Source organism: Dicentrarchus labrax, unplaced genomic scaffold (genome assembly GCF_905237075.1).
Source record: "Dicentrarchus labrax unplaced genomic scaffold, dlabrax2021, whole genome shotgun sequence".
Classification (NCBI taxonomy): Eukaryota; Metazoa; Chordata; class Actinopteri; family Moronidae; genus Dicentrarchus; species Dicentrarchus labrax.
The window spans coordinates 29518922-29532253 of record NW_026136718.1 but is presented as its reverse complement, the minus strand read 5'-3'; positions in this window follow the sequence as shown (position 1 = coordinate 29532253).

The following is a 13332-nucleotide window of genomic DNA, read 5'->3' as shown; positions in this document are numbered from 1 at the left end:
TTTAGAGTGATGTTTGGGTGGTGATATATCTCTTTTAGTGGACAAAAATAATAATGATAAAAAAAATAATAATAATAATAAATAATAAAAATTAAATAAAATAATAAAAAAAAAAAAATTAACACAAACATTTTTCTTTCAGTTAACTCAGCTAAAGTTAGTTTTAGTGGCTAAACGGCTGTTAGCATCATCGCAAACATTATCTAAAAACTATGTTCAAGAATTGCTCCGCAAGGACTGGCAAAATCTCAGCCTCAGTTAAAATCCGTGCTAATTTCTGTAAATCAGCCTCCAATAGCAGGTCTATGCTGGCTCCCAAAAGTGACCCATGTCTGTAAAGAGCCAGAAGTAGTAAAGGATCTTCTTTTCAAAGAGGTCATTAAGGAATACATGTTAGCTCGTTGTTAAAATCGCCCTTCTCCTTCTTCAGAGTATATTCTTAGGTGTTTCCACAAGCAACAAAAACAAAGAACCTCTCATCATTGTTTCCTCAGCTTCTTTCATTCCGAGCATGAATGGCTTAATTTCTCAAGAGCCGTTTTCCTTCTTCTGTGCTTTGTAGAATGCGCCGTACCCAGTGGTTTGTGTATAGCTGGGAAAAGCAGACAATAGATGCCTTCAAAGTCATACCACTTTACCCTTTGCATGGTATCTTTTCAGTGTAGATGGTTTTCTAAATTGTACTTTCTGTTAAACTGACATTCGGTTGCCGCAGTAGCTCTTCTTGACAGAAGCATTTTGCTGGTTTCTCTACACATTTGCAAACTCTGTTTCGTCTTGCATCTTCTAGATGATTTTCTAGTAGATGACTTATCCTCATCCCCACCAGCTCGCTGTATCTCTACAATCAGAAGCTTTTCAGGAGTTAGGCGTACCGCTTTCCAAAGAGAAACTGTAGGCCCATCTACGCGTTTTGGAATTTCTTGGCATAACCTTGATAGTGTGCTCATGCAAGCGTCTCTGCAACAAGACAAGCTGTTTCGCATCAGAACAGCCATCAAATCTGGTCTGCCGCCCCCATTCCCTCTAGAAGAGTTTCTCTAGCTTCGCTATGCGCATTCTCCCTCAAGGTCGTCCATATCATGCTTGCAGGTTCTGGCTAAATATGGCTTTTACAGGTTTCTCAGGTGTGAATACGCATGCATCTCATCTTAATCCTCAGCATGATCTTCCCTTCTCTGATTTAACCTTGGAAGATCACATGTATTCAATATTCTTGAAGAACTCGAAGTCTAATAAATTTCACCAAGGCACTCAAATTTTATTGCTAAGACTAACACTACATTTTGTCCTTTCTCTTCTATGATGAAATCCCTGCATCATCGCTCCAACCCATCGATTGGCTCCCTTGTTCATCGTCGTTGGTTGCAACCCATGACAAGATCCCGGGTCTGCTTAAGATGTGTGATCTTTGCTGAGCTGCAGCCTAACGCGAACACTATTCCTTCCCTACCTAAGACTGGCGCAGCTACAACCGCAGCTGTCCATCTGCCTGCATCAACCAATCTACCAAGGCTATGTCAAGCTCCACAAGAAGGAAATTTGATTGTGCAAAAACTCATGAGCTTTTGCTCCCCTTAATGCATTTAAAATGATCTGCTGACACCCCAACAGGTCGACGCAGACGACCACCCACCTAGAGCCGAAGTGTCTGTCCTAGGTTTCTGCCTCTTAAAAGGCAGTTTTTCCTTGCCCCCGTCGCCAAGTGCTTGCTCATGGTGGTACTGTTGGGTCTCTGTAAATAATTTTATAAGGAGTTCAGTCTAGATCTGCTCAATTTGTAAAGTCTCCTGAGATAACTTCTGTTATGAATTCGGCGCTATACAAATTTAATTCAATTAATCATATATTTGTATATCAGGTGGTTGCTGGGTTTAGAGTATCTATATCTTTGCTATATGGCAAATGTTCCCGCATAATGTTTGCTAAGTAGTATATTCCCTCATGGTGCTCATAGGGAATAAATGGTCTTCTGACCATTCAAAGCGTTTTTACACTACGTGCCATATTCACCCTTTCACACACATTCACTCAGTGATGGCAAAGCCCATCGAACAGAAACTAACTTTCATACACACTCACCGATGCACCGGGAGCAATTTGGGGTTCAGTATCTCGTTCAAGGATACTTTGACATGTGGCACCAGGAGCCGCGGATCAAACCCACAACCTTCCGATTAAGGAACGACCCGCTCTGCCTCTGAGCCAGAGCCACCTCGTGGAATAGCCACATGGCAAAACCCACACATAGCAGTTCACTAGGTAGTGTATTCCTCTGGAGCCAAGCTGCTTCAGGGAATGGCCACACGGCGGCTGGTGCCAAGGTCCACACATAGCAGTTCATTAGGTAGTGTATTCCACTGGGGCCAAGGTGCTTCAGGGGAATGGTCACACCGCAGTAGAGGTGTTGAAATTAATCAAATAATCGATGCATCACGATGCAGATATGGACGATGCTGCATTGATGCAGTGACCGACCATAATCGATTATAACGCAATGATGTTGCTCGTTAATTTTCCGGCCGCGGCATAAACATTCAAATGAAAAATAATATTCTCAGTAGCCTGAGGCCGTTTCATCTAGACCAGTACTTCTCAAATAGTGGGGTGCGACAAGCAGGCGGGACTGACGGAGGAGGAGAAGTTTCTGACAGGAGTAAAAAGAAAAACGGAGGAGACGTCAGAGGCAAGAACAGCAAGTGACGGTAAGCGGCATAAACCTAATAAGACCAGGAAATACGACTAAGCCTACATAGCCTTTAGGTTTACCATGAATACGGTTTGGAAATGAGGAAAGACCTGTGTGTGTTTTATGTTTAAAAACTCTGGCAGCGGACAGCATGAAACCAAACAAATTAAGACGGCACCTGGAGACCTTACACCCCAGTTATGTCAATAAGCCCCTGGACTTTTTTCATCAGATACTCGATGCGTATCGCCAACAGGTCGGTCATTTAGTGAGCGTAGCATCAGTAAATAAAAAAGCACTGTTAGCCTCATACAAACACCGCCACATCGCAAGGTGCAAAAAACCATCACACAATAGCAGAGGAGCTAATACTCCGGCAGCATTGGACATGGTCACAATCATAGGTGAGAAAAGTGCTGAGACACTAAATACTGTCCCTCTTTCCAATGACACGATCGGGAGACGTGTGTGTGTGTGTGTGTGTGTGTGTGTGTGTGTGTGTGTGTGTGTGTGTCTGTACTGTCTGCTGTGTTCAGACTGTTAAATAAAAAAGATAGTTTTTATCTTACTACTTGTATTTTTGGATGAAAATAACCATATGAAGTAATATAGAAAGCTGTATTATATTGAACTATACAGTATCTTAATGCATTCTGTCAATTCAAATATCTTATATGACTTTAATAGAAAAATGTATTTGAAGCATCGTGATGCATCGTGATGCATCGAAGAATCGAATCGAATCGCTGACATGATAATCGTAATCGAATCGAATCGGGAGATCAGTGACAATTCACACCTCTACACCGCAGCAGTGTAAGGTCCACACATAGAAGATTGTTTCACTGATAGCGTCAGGCTCCATTCCATGCTGTTTTGGGGGTTAAGGTATTTGCGCATCACTCCCCAATATCTCTATGTAAACATATCTGCGGGGAGTGATGAGGTCCGAGCCTAGATGTCAAAATCTAAATATGCTGTACTGCTTTAATAAACATTTCAAACGTGAGTTGGCTGACTGTAATGGAGTGAAGCCTGCAAGCAATTTCAGGCAGTCAACTGGAGCTGCTCTGATTACACACATGACATGCCTTATTCCATAATCACTAACCAAGCACACCCTTCCAATCTGGCGGTCTATTTAAACTGCACTTTTTCCCAGCTCTCCCTCTGCTCTGTCAATGCCGTTGTTGCCCTGCATCCGTATTGCTGCCTGCTGCTCTGTAAGTTATTGCTGCCTGCTGCACTGTAAGCCCCACCACCACCCCAGCATCCACCTGTAGGCTCCGACTGGGGGTTGAGGTATTTGCGCATCACTCCCCAATAAGTCTATGTAAACATATCTGCGGGGAGTGATGAGGACGGAGACTGGACGACCAAATCTAAATATGCTATACTGCTGTAATAAACATTTGAAACTTGAGTTGGCTGACTGAAATACAATTTACGATGTTAGCTGTTATGTTGTGCTAATCATTCCTTCTCTTTTAAGATACAACTCAATTTATTTGTGATGTGATGAGATAAGGTAGATAGCGTTACGATACGGGATAAGACGAGACCGTTGGAACACAGGTGCTTTTTGTCCAGTGTGTACATAAAGCAGTGTAAGTACAGCTTGTTTTTGCTGTTGATGGGTTACAAACTAATTAATTGGACACAGACCTGAAACCAGCCCTTTCTAGTAGACAAAGTTGGAAGGAGGTGACTGAGGGCCTGTCCTCACGAATACGCGGCCTCACCCAATGCGATGTTGTTTCAGAAAAAATCTCCGTAAACACAGCGTCGTTTCCAGAAATATCTGCGTCCATATGGATTCACTGAAACGACCCAAAACGCTGTAGTACATATGCCAGGCCTGTATGTGGCGCTGTGACGCCGCCACACCAATACACTAAAACCGGAAGAGAAGCCATGGAGCATCGATGTTTACAAACAAGTAGTAGTAGTCCTGAATTGTTGTTGTTGTTATGACGCGTCTAGCGGTGGTGGCTGAGGTTAAAGGCTAGAGAGGCGTGGCCAATACGTCATCATTTCGGAAAAAATCAATTTTCGCCGTCCAGACGACTCCGGGCAATCCGGATTTTCCCACTCTGGGACCCGTTTCCAAAAAATACAGTTTTCACACCCCGTCTGGACGCGAGGCCGATAATAAGTATTTATCCGGATTTGAGAAAAACGTATTCGTGAGGACAGGCCCTGAGACAGAGATAACAACAGAGAACACAGACAGGGTCATTGTCCTGGTGTTGGTCATGTCACCTCCTGTGATCTGTCATCGGCGATGTGTCTAACAAGGCAGCTAGCTGAGAGAAGACAGGTATGAGGACAGAGCAGCGTGGCCGGGAGGCTGACACCTGTCGAAATTAATGTCTCCTGCCACGAGCCGCTCAATAAACTCTCCCAACAGCACCTGATGAAGGATTTGTTCTTGCTGCCCTCATCGATCTCCAGCCCAACACCAAACACATCTTATTGTTGTAATGTGACGTTGCTCAGCCGCCCCGTTGACATGCATAGCTAACCACAAACAGGTTCTATTTTTACTGTTTTATATTGGCTTTGATGAGTTAGTTTGTGTGTTTATTTTTTTTAGTCCTATCATTCTTTAGCATTATTTGTTTGTTCATGTGTGTGCATGACATGTCCTGGCCCTCGTTAGTGCTTGTATGCTGGTGTGTGTTCTCACAAGGCCTGTTGAATGATCCAGGATCATGTTGAGGTGTGTGTGTGTGTGTGTGTGTGAGGATGCTGTCATGGAAGTGCAGAGTCAGCTGTAACAGTCAACCATATCACTGCTCACAGCGACGTGCCCCCCTCCTCCTGGGATAAAAGCTGCCATATCCTCTTTATTTGCACACATTATGAGTGCAGTGTTTTTAAGACGTCTATTTCTCACTCAGAATACAACTGTTTCTCTTCTTCTGCTCCTCACATAATGTCACGTCATTTCTATAGACTGTATAATAAAAATGGGCGTAGTCTCTGTGACGGTGGTTAAATTGAGCAGGGAAAACTTCTTTCTTCTCCAACAGAAATACTGCTGTTAATCTACTGTAATATATATAGAAATTAATTTTTTTTTAAAGTTTTCCAGCTGTTCAAAGGGCGTAATAGTAGAGGTGACATGTCAGCAGTAAGCACCATTGTCATGGACGGCAGCATAACACTGACTGGAAAAACAGCAAAGAGGTCATTGGAACTGGAATTAAATAGTGAATGAAAACAACATTTATGTTTGGGAAGAGAAAGCAAGAGCAGCAGAATGAGCCTTGAGTCATTAAGACAACAGGTAAACTCGGCATGGTAAATGCCACAACTAGATACCCGGCTAGGAAGCTAAACTTACTGGACAGAGGCAGTCTGAAACTATTAGCCTCCTGTCTGATCCAATGTTATTTTGACTGGAAAACTAACTGGTGGGAGTCATCTTCGGGCCCAGGCCTGGAATCTTGTTGACATGTCTCAGTTTTTACAGCTTCACTGGATTCCAGTTGAGGACTGAGCTCATCATATTCAGTTAAATATTGTTCCTAGGATTTTACAGAAGGGGAGGGAAGACCACAGCCAGTGTAGCAAAACTAAAGGTTCCGTGTGCCGGTTCCATGTAAAAAATTATCTACCTCTTTTAATGAAAAGGCTAACCATGGCTGCTAGTATTCTTCTATAGAATTTGGAGATCTTACTGTATTTTTTGTTTGTTTTCTTTCTTTTTTGTGTTTACATGATTTAGTTTTACAGTTCTTTAGTTGTTATTTCCTAATATATCTTAATTTAAGGAACTGAATGTGCATCTCCATCTCAATAAAGGTCTTGATGAAGGTTGGTGGACTGTGTAAAGACCACAAACATTAATGGAAAAAATACTTTATCTCTCTATTTCCGACAAAGTCGTATTGTAGTATTTTTCAAGCCAATACTCACTAAAATATGATCCAATATACTTATAAATACCTGACCCTAAAATGGGTTTAATATTTTGGCAGATGTAATTGTTATTTTATAAAGCTAACAAACAAAGAAAATCAGCTTTTTTTTTTCTCAAAAGATTCAAAGAACTGAGAATTATTCAGAACTCAAAAGGTTAGTAAAGGAAACCAAAAGATTTAATGGTTGGATACTATAAGTTGGTGAACTGTCCCTTTACTTACATTTTCACCTACACTTACTTTACAGGAACCATCTCATTTGAGATTCAGGATATTTATCTTCAGTCCTATTTATTTGGACAACTTAGTAGACTTCAATTTCCTCAATGTCATCCAGTGAGCCTGGCGCTAATAGCCTGCACTTAGCAATTGCTTCTGTGCATGACATCAGGTGTTAGTGTGTTATAATAGCCGGAATACATTTATATTCATGAATTCAGCTTTGCTAATACAGAGAGGTCCTCTGGGTGCACGATAGAGAAGGCACTTCTCGTGTGATGCACACCAGACCAGCAGCATCTCTCCACACCTGTATGCAAAGGTTGTTTGCCCACATGCCATTAACCAGCACACTTCAACCAGCAATACTGTCTGTCAAGAGCTCCTCTCAATTCCACAGCAACAGCAAATTGTGTCTATTTTAACTGTGCCATGTGACATAGTGAGGGAAACAGAGATAAAGATTGCCTTTTTATACTGTTTCAGCTCTGTTACAACTGGCTACTTAGAGTTATCTTAAAATAAAATTTGATATTAAGACCTTTGCGACTGAGGAGGTCTAGTCCCGTGATACCAGACTGTCGGAGAGCTCAGTGCCTACCAATTCTCTGGGGATTTTTTTTTTTTTTTTTGTCAGCCTTCTATGCTTAATTAGACAGTGACCGCTAGAGAGATTGACAGGAAAGGCAATGGAGAGAAAGAAGACGGCAGGCAGCAAAGGGCCCAGGCTGGAGCTGAACCCTGGCAGCTGCAGTAAGGACTTACAAATGCAAAATTACAAGGTTCATACATGGAGTGCGTGCTCTACTAGGTTAGCTACGATTGCAAAGTTGCTTGAACCACCGCAAGAACAGCCTGAAAAGATGCTCTCCCTCCATCCTCTTTCCTACTGAAAGAAACTGGAAATACAGCGAATCACTTTGTAACAGGAAGAGAGCTTTTTAAAAAATTGACAATTGATGTCCCAAGCATTGTTACATGGTACGACAATGTTTACAAGCACACAAGTTCTGATTATCACTGTCCAAAAGACTTTGGATTGGTTCTGCAATGCAACTCTAAATTGTTTAGAGACTGGCTTGTGAGTCTAGAGCAGATCAAACACATTAAACAGTGTTTATGGGCTAATCAATAAAGTCAGACTCTCAATTTAAGGTTGATTCACGTTCAATGAGAAAAACAAGAGAAATAAGTATTATTTCACAACAATCAGCAATAATCACTCTTATCAAAGAATGGTTCATTATAGCTTCTGTAACTCTTCAATATTGTAGGCCTCAATAATCAAAGGATGTTTCTACAGAACTGGGATCCAGTAGATCCAATCCAATCCAACTTTATTTGTTAAGCACTTTAAAAACAACCAAAGTTGACCAAAGTGCTGTACAGGAGAATAAATAGGACATCATAAATGTAAACAGTGATGGTGATGATGAAGACCACTGTGAGGAATATAGACAGTGATGGCGACAACACTGGAAAGTTCCCGTGGCAGACAACACGGACGAAGTCCGACGGCGATGAGCTCGATGTCCGGGCTGCAGACGCTCTTTCACACAGACGTGCCCGGCGTTACACCACCTGTTGTTTATGAGCACGGACAGTCCCCCTCCTTTCTTCATGCCGGTCGCGGTGGTGTCCCTGTCGGCTCGAACCGTCTGGAAGCCGGGAATGGTGACGATGGAGTCCGGTATCTGCTCGATGATTGCAGGGATGTAGAGTTTAAAGCTCCTCTTCTTCATCCTCCGTTTAACCCCCGCTCTGCAGCCTCACCGTCTCCTCCTCAGCTCCTCCGGTATGGAGGGTCTCTCTCCAGTCAGGATGCTAGGGGTCTGGTTGTGGGTGAAAACAATGCGACTCCCCGTCGCCATGGAGACCAGCGTAAACAAAAAATAAAAAGTGCTCAAAAACGCCAAAAAAGTATTTAGGCGACATGAACAAAGTAGTAAAAAAGTAAGAAAGTAAGAAAAGAGTTCAAAATAGCAAAAACACACTGAAAACACACTAAAACTACAACAATGAAAGGAGCTGCCATGACAGGCTGCCGTTGTCGCCGGCGCCATTCCATAAATACATCCAAGCTCTGGACTGATTTATTTAACATGTCCAGCTGCACTGACCTCTTCCAGCATTGTCACCTTTTTTGTCATTTCATGATTCCATCATTAGTTATGGCGAACATATCAGAGATGTGGGCAATGATTCAATTTCCTTGAACCTGACTACTCCAGATTATACCGTGATTTAATATGAGGACCCTCTGCTGGAGCAAAACACACTTGAAAGGTCCAAAAAACATGACAGTCTTACAGTTACTGTGAATGTTGTGCATCCCCCTGTTCCTGGGAGTTGGAATATTTCAAGTTCCCAAATTGCCAACTTAGCATTGTTATTAATGTTACTTGTGGAACACCATATTAAAAATTGCAAAGGTATGGTACAACATTGGAGGAGAGTCCCTGCAACCAAGATATAAAGCACACAGCCCTGTCTTGACAGTAAGACATAAAGCCTGTATCTGAAAATCTCTGAACTGACCTTGAATTGTACTTGAATGTCTCTGTTTGTTGGGGGACATGAAGCCTAGAGGTGAACTGTGAGCCTTGTTGAATTTAAATCTCCACATCAGTCTCCGCTTAGTGACCACTGTAGTATACTGTGGCTGCATTGAGCAGCCACCAAGAAACGGATCTTTCTGATCCTCTGTTTTCCCTGTGTTTGTAAGCGGTCATACAGGTGGTAAACAGGCCTATGTGCTGTGATGTTTAATTTGGCTGTGGTTCACAAAAGATAAAGGGAATAAAGACAGTGTTTTTGGTCTGTATATTTGAAACTCCAAAGAAGTAGCACAGAGATTCATTGTGATGATATAGGCTGGCTGGAGCTGAACTCTGAACTGCTATCATCAGCCTTGAGTAATGGGCTGAACACCGGGGCCCCATTTACTACAACTGAGACATCACCATGACAAATCTTAGAGCGGGGAAAGGGGAAAAAATGAGGACAAGGTGGAAAAAATAGCATTGTGGAAGAATACTGCTTTATGTCAACCTGATCCATGGAGGCTCTTTACAAAGTACACTTTACAGAAAATAATCACAATACTTTGACATAAAACTGAAGTCATAATGGTTATAAAGTGCTTAATAAACCAATAAAACCAACCAGAAACCTAAAAAGCAAGGTGAAAACTGAATAGGATGTGACAAACAATGAATAGAGAAGCAAATCTATAGAAATTATTTTTAAGAAATTATTTTTGAGAAGCTTTTTAAACATAACAACTGATATAATCTATTGACACCCATCACTTTAATGCAGGTGTACACAGAACTTCGGCCAGACTACATCTGGAGGTTTAATTTCAGCCAGGTGTAAATCGTATCTGTAAAGTTTGGGTAGAGTAAGGAAGAGTATGGCGATATGGATGTAGTGCCATTAAGCCAGTCAAGATTTAGACTTAAGGTGTCAGTGCTTTATGGCCAAATGGTTTGAAATTCAGCATTTCAGAAATACAACAATTCCAATTTAATTTCCGGTTTGTATTAGCAAGATTGTTGCAAGATTGACTCCTTTATCAATTGCAGTCATCATTTGGCAGTACATATACTGTATGTGAGACTAGTGCAAAATAATTCATTTTGTCATCAGAAAGAAATAAAACTAAGATGCAGGTGTTACAATGGCAACATCCCCACAGGAAAGAATTTACAGCTTAAAACCTTCAAAGCCAGCAACCAGTTCTCCCCCTGGTGAACACATTTAAAGAAGAAACCTCAAATCCGTCAGGGATTGAAAGTGGCTAACACCCCCACACCTGCACCCAAACAAGGCAAACATATGTCTCCCTGCTCTAATGCTGCAGTTTGAAAGCTGCTTCAACAACTTCTTTGACTCTCATTCAGGCTGCGTCTCTTTCAGCTGATCAAATCCTCCTAGGATTCTGAAGGCAGCAGGATGTGTGTATCACCTGTAAACTGTAGCTTAGTGCGCACTAGCATACTGTAACAGCTGTCCACTGGGGATATAATGCAAAGCTACAATCTGTATCTGGCTGTTTCACAAAAAATCTATATTCAGGCCAACACCGAAAGTAGTTGGATATTGTGTAAGCTGTCTAATTTTCTATTTTAAGTTTTTCACTATTATGCAAAGAAAACATTGACCGAAAAGTGAATTCAACTAAAAAGAGACATCATCTGCTCTGGGCAGTATATCTGATAGGGGTGTAAGAAAATATCGGAAAATATTGTACTGTGATATTTTGTTTTGTGATATTGTATTGATTCTCAAAAACATTATATCAATGTTTGTGTTTAAACATGCTTATATTGAGCAGCTGGAAATATTTAATTACTTAGATATTAACAAACATAACAGGATTTTAATCATCGTAAGTCTGAATTTTGGGGAGAAGCAGAAAAGTAATATAACTAGTAGAGTAACTAATTACTGTTGGCAGGGAGTAATAAGTAAAGTACCGTAAAACTTCTAATAATAGCCTGGGCGTTTATTTGCTTAAATCACTGAACTCCCCCTGCTTTAATTGGGGACAGGCCTCTATTTGGGACAGGCCTTCAATTCCTTTAGCACTAAACTAAACTAACTGCTGCTTCTCTTGAGTTTTGTTCAGCAAATTTGACAACTAACATGATAATTATGATTGCTTCAGAGGTTTTTTTCCATCTCTTTTGTTTACCATGTAAGCAAGAGGTAAGTCAGAACGTTATACTTTGTTGTTGAAAGTTTTCGTAAAATATAGTGAACGATTTAATTGTGAAGAATCTAACTGATCTAATGATGTGCATTATGTACATACTGACAGAAGTTTAAACATTTATATTTGTGTAGGAGATCAAAACGACTTAAAACTCGCTCAAGCGGGCGACCCGGTGGGTTTTAAGAGGTTTTATACATCGAGATAATTTCTATAAAATACAGACCAGGCCTCTATTGGGGACATGCGTTTATTTGTCAAAACATGTAGCCACACCAGGCTTTTAAAAGAGACCTGTGTCTATTAGGGACCCTGCTTTTATTGGAAGTTTTATGGTAACAATAAAACTTAAATTACCTAGTCTATCACTGGTCACGACATGGAGAGCCCTATGTTCAAACGTGAGAACAGCCTCTAACACTGCAACCTATAATGCATGAAAATGTGTTCTCTCTGATCCCATCCAATATCCAAGTGTACCACAGATACCCCAGGTGAGCTTGGACATCAAGATAAAATTAACAAAAATAGAGCCCCTAGACTACAAAAAGTAAACATTTGATATAACGTAGTATTTATTGCAGGATAATTGCATTGCATTATCTTGCTACAGGTGGCTACCAAAACACTAACAAGAGTTCAACAGCTGATAAGCCATAAAACTATATTGTCGTCAGCTGAGACTCCCAGGAGAGCCTTAAAACCATCAGACTAAAAGGACAGAGAGACAGAGGCATGAAGGTAAGGCTCAAAGTATCACACAACTAATTAAAGTGGCAACAGGACTAAAGGGCACATAGAGGAGAATGACTGGCTCATTATTTACAACTCTTTATCTGAGATTTAATGGGAAAACCAGTTCCTAATTGCAACAAGTATGTCTTGCCAGAGGTTTACAGTGAACATTAAATCATTAACAGGTTTGACCCTGTCAGCTGTTTACACACTGCATCCCACAATGGATTTTCCCCTCTCAACAGACACACAGCTGATGGTTTCTAGTCAATGTGAGGAGCAGAACATTGTACAGAGTTTGGACAACATTGGCCATTTATTTCTACTTTATACAATTCTGAGGGACATATATTGTGTAGCAGAACCTTTTTTATATTGTATAGTACCTTTTACTCCATTACATTTATCTTACAGCTATAGTTGGTAGTTATTTTACAGATCAAAACTGGCATAAAAAACAAATGACAAGCTAATAAAATAAAGCACATTGTTATAGATTAAACATATGGCTCTGAATCTTTTTGGCTTGTGACCCCTCAAATGTTTTAGATGTCTCTTACTTGAGTTTTTAGTAGTCAAAGAGACATTTCCCCTCTAAACTTCTCACATGGTTTTGTTTTAATAACTGTTCCAGGCCCAACTCATAGGTAAAACTCCCAATATTTCACAACCAAAGATTAGAAAACAGTAGCAGAACTTTGTTTTTCCTCTCCTATTAATCATCTTACAACCCTTCATATTTATTTCGTTACCCAGCCCAGGTTGTATAAAGTGCTTACAACTTTTCAAGTTCCACCTTGAGCAGACATTCAGGGTGTTCTGGAGCACTCAGTTATTCACATTAAAATGTCGCCTCACACTAAAATGGATTTGAATCCGGGCTGGGGCAGGGTTTTTCTGTGTGGAGTTTGCATATTCTTCCCGTCCGGTTTTACCCACCATCAAAACAGATATGTTAATCTTGGGTTATTTCTCCAGTTAGTACCCTTGACCAAGGTACTGGCTCAGATCTGGTTGGTTGGTTCCTGGGCTGCCTATTGCTC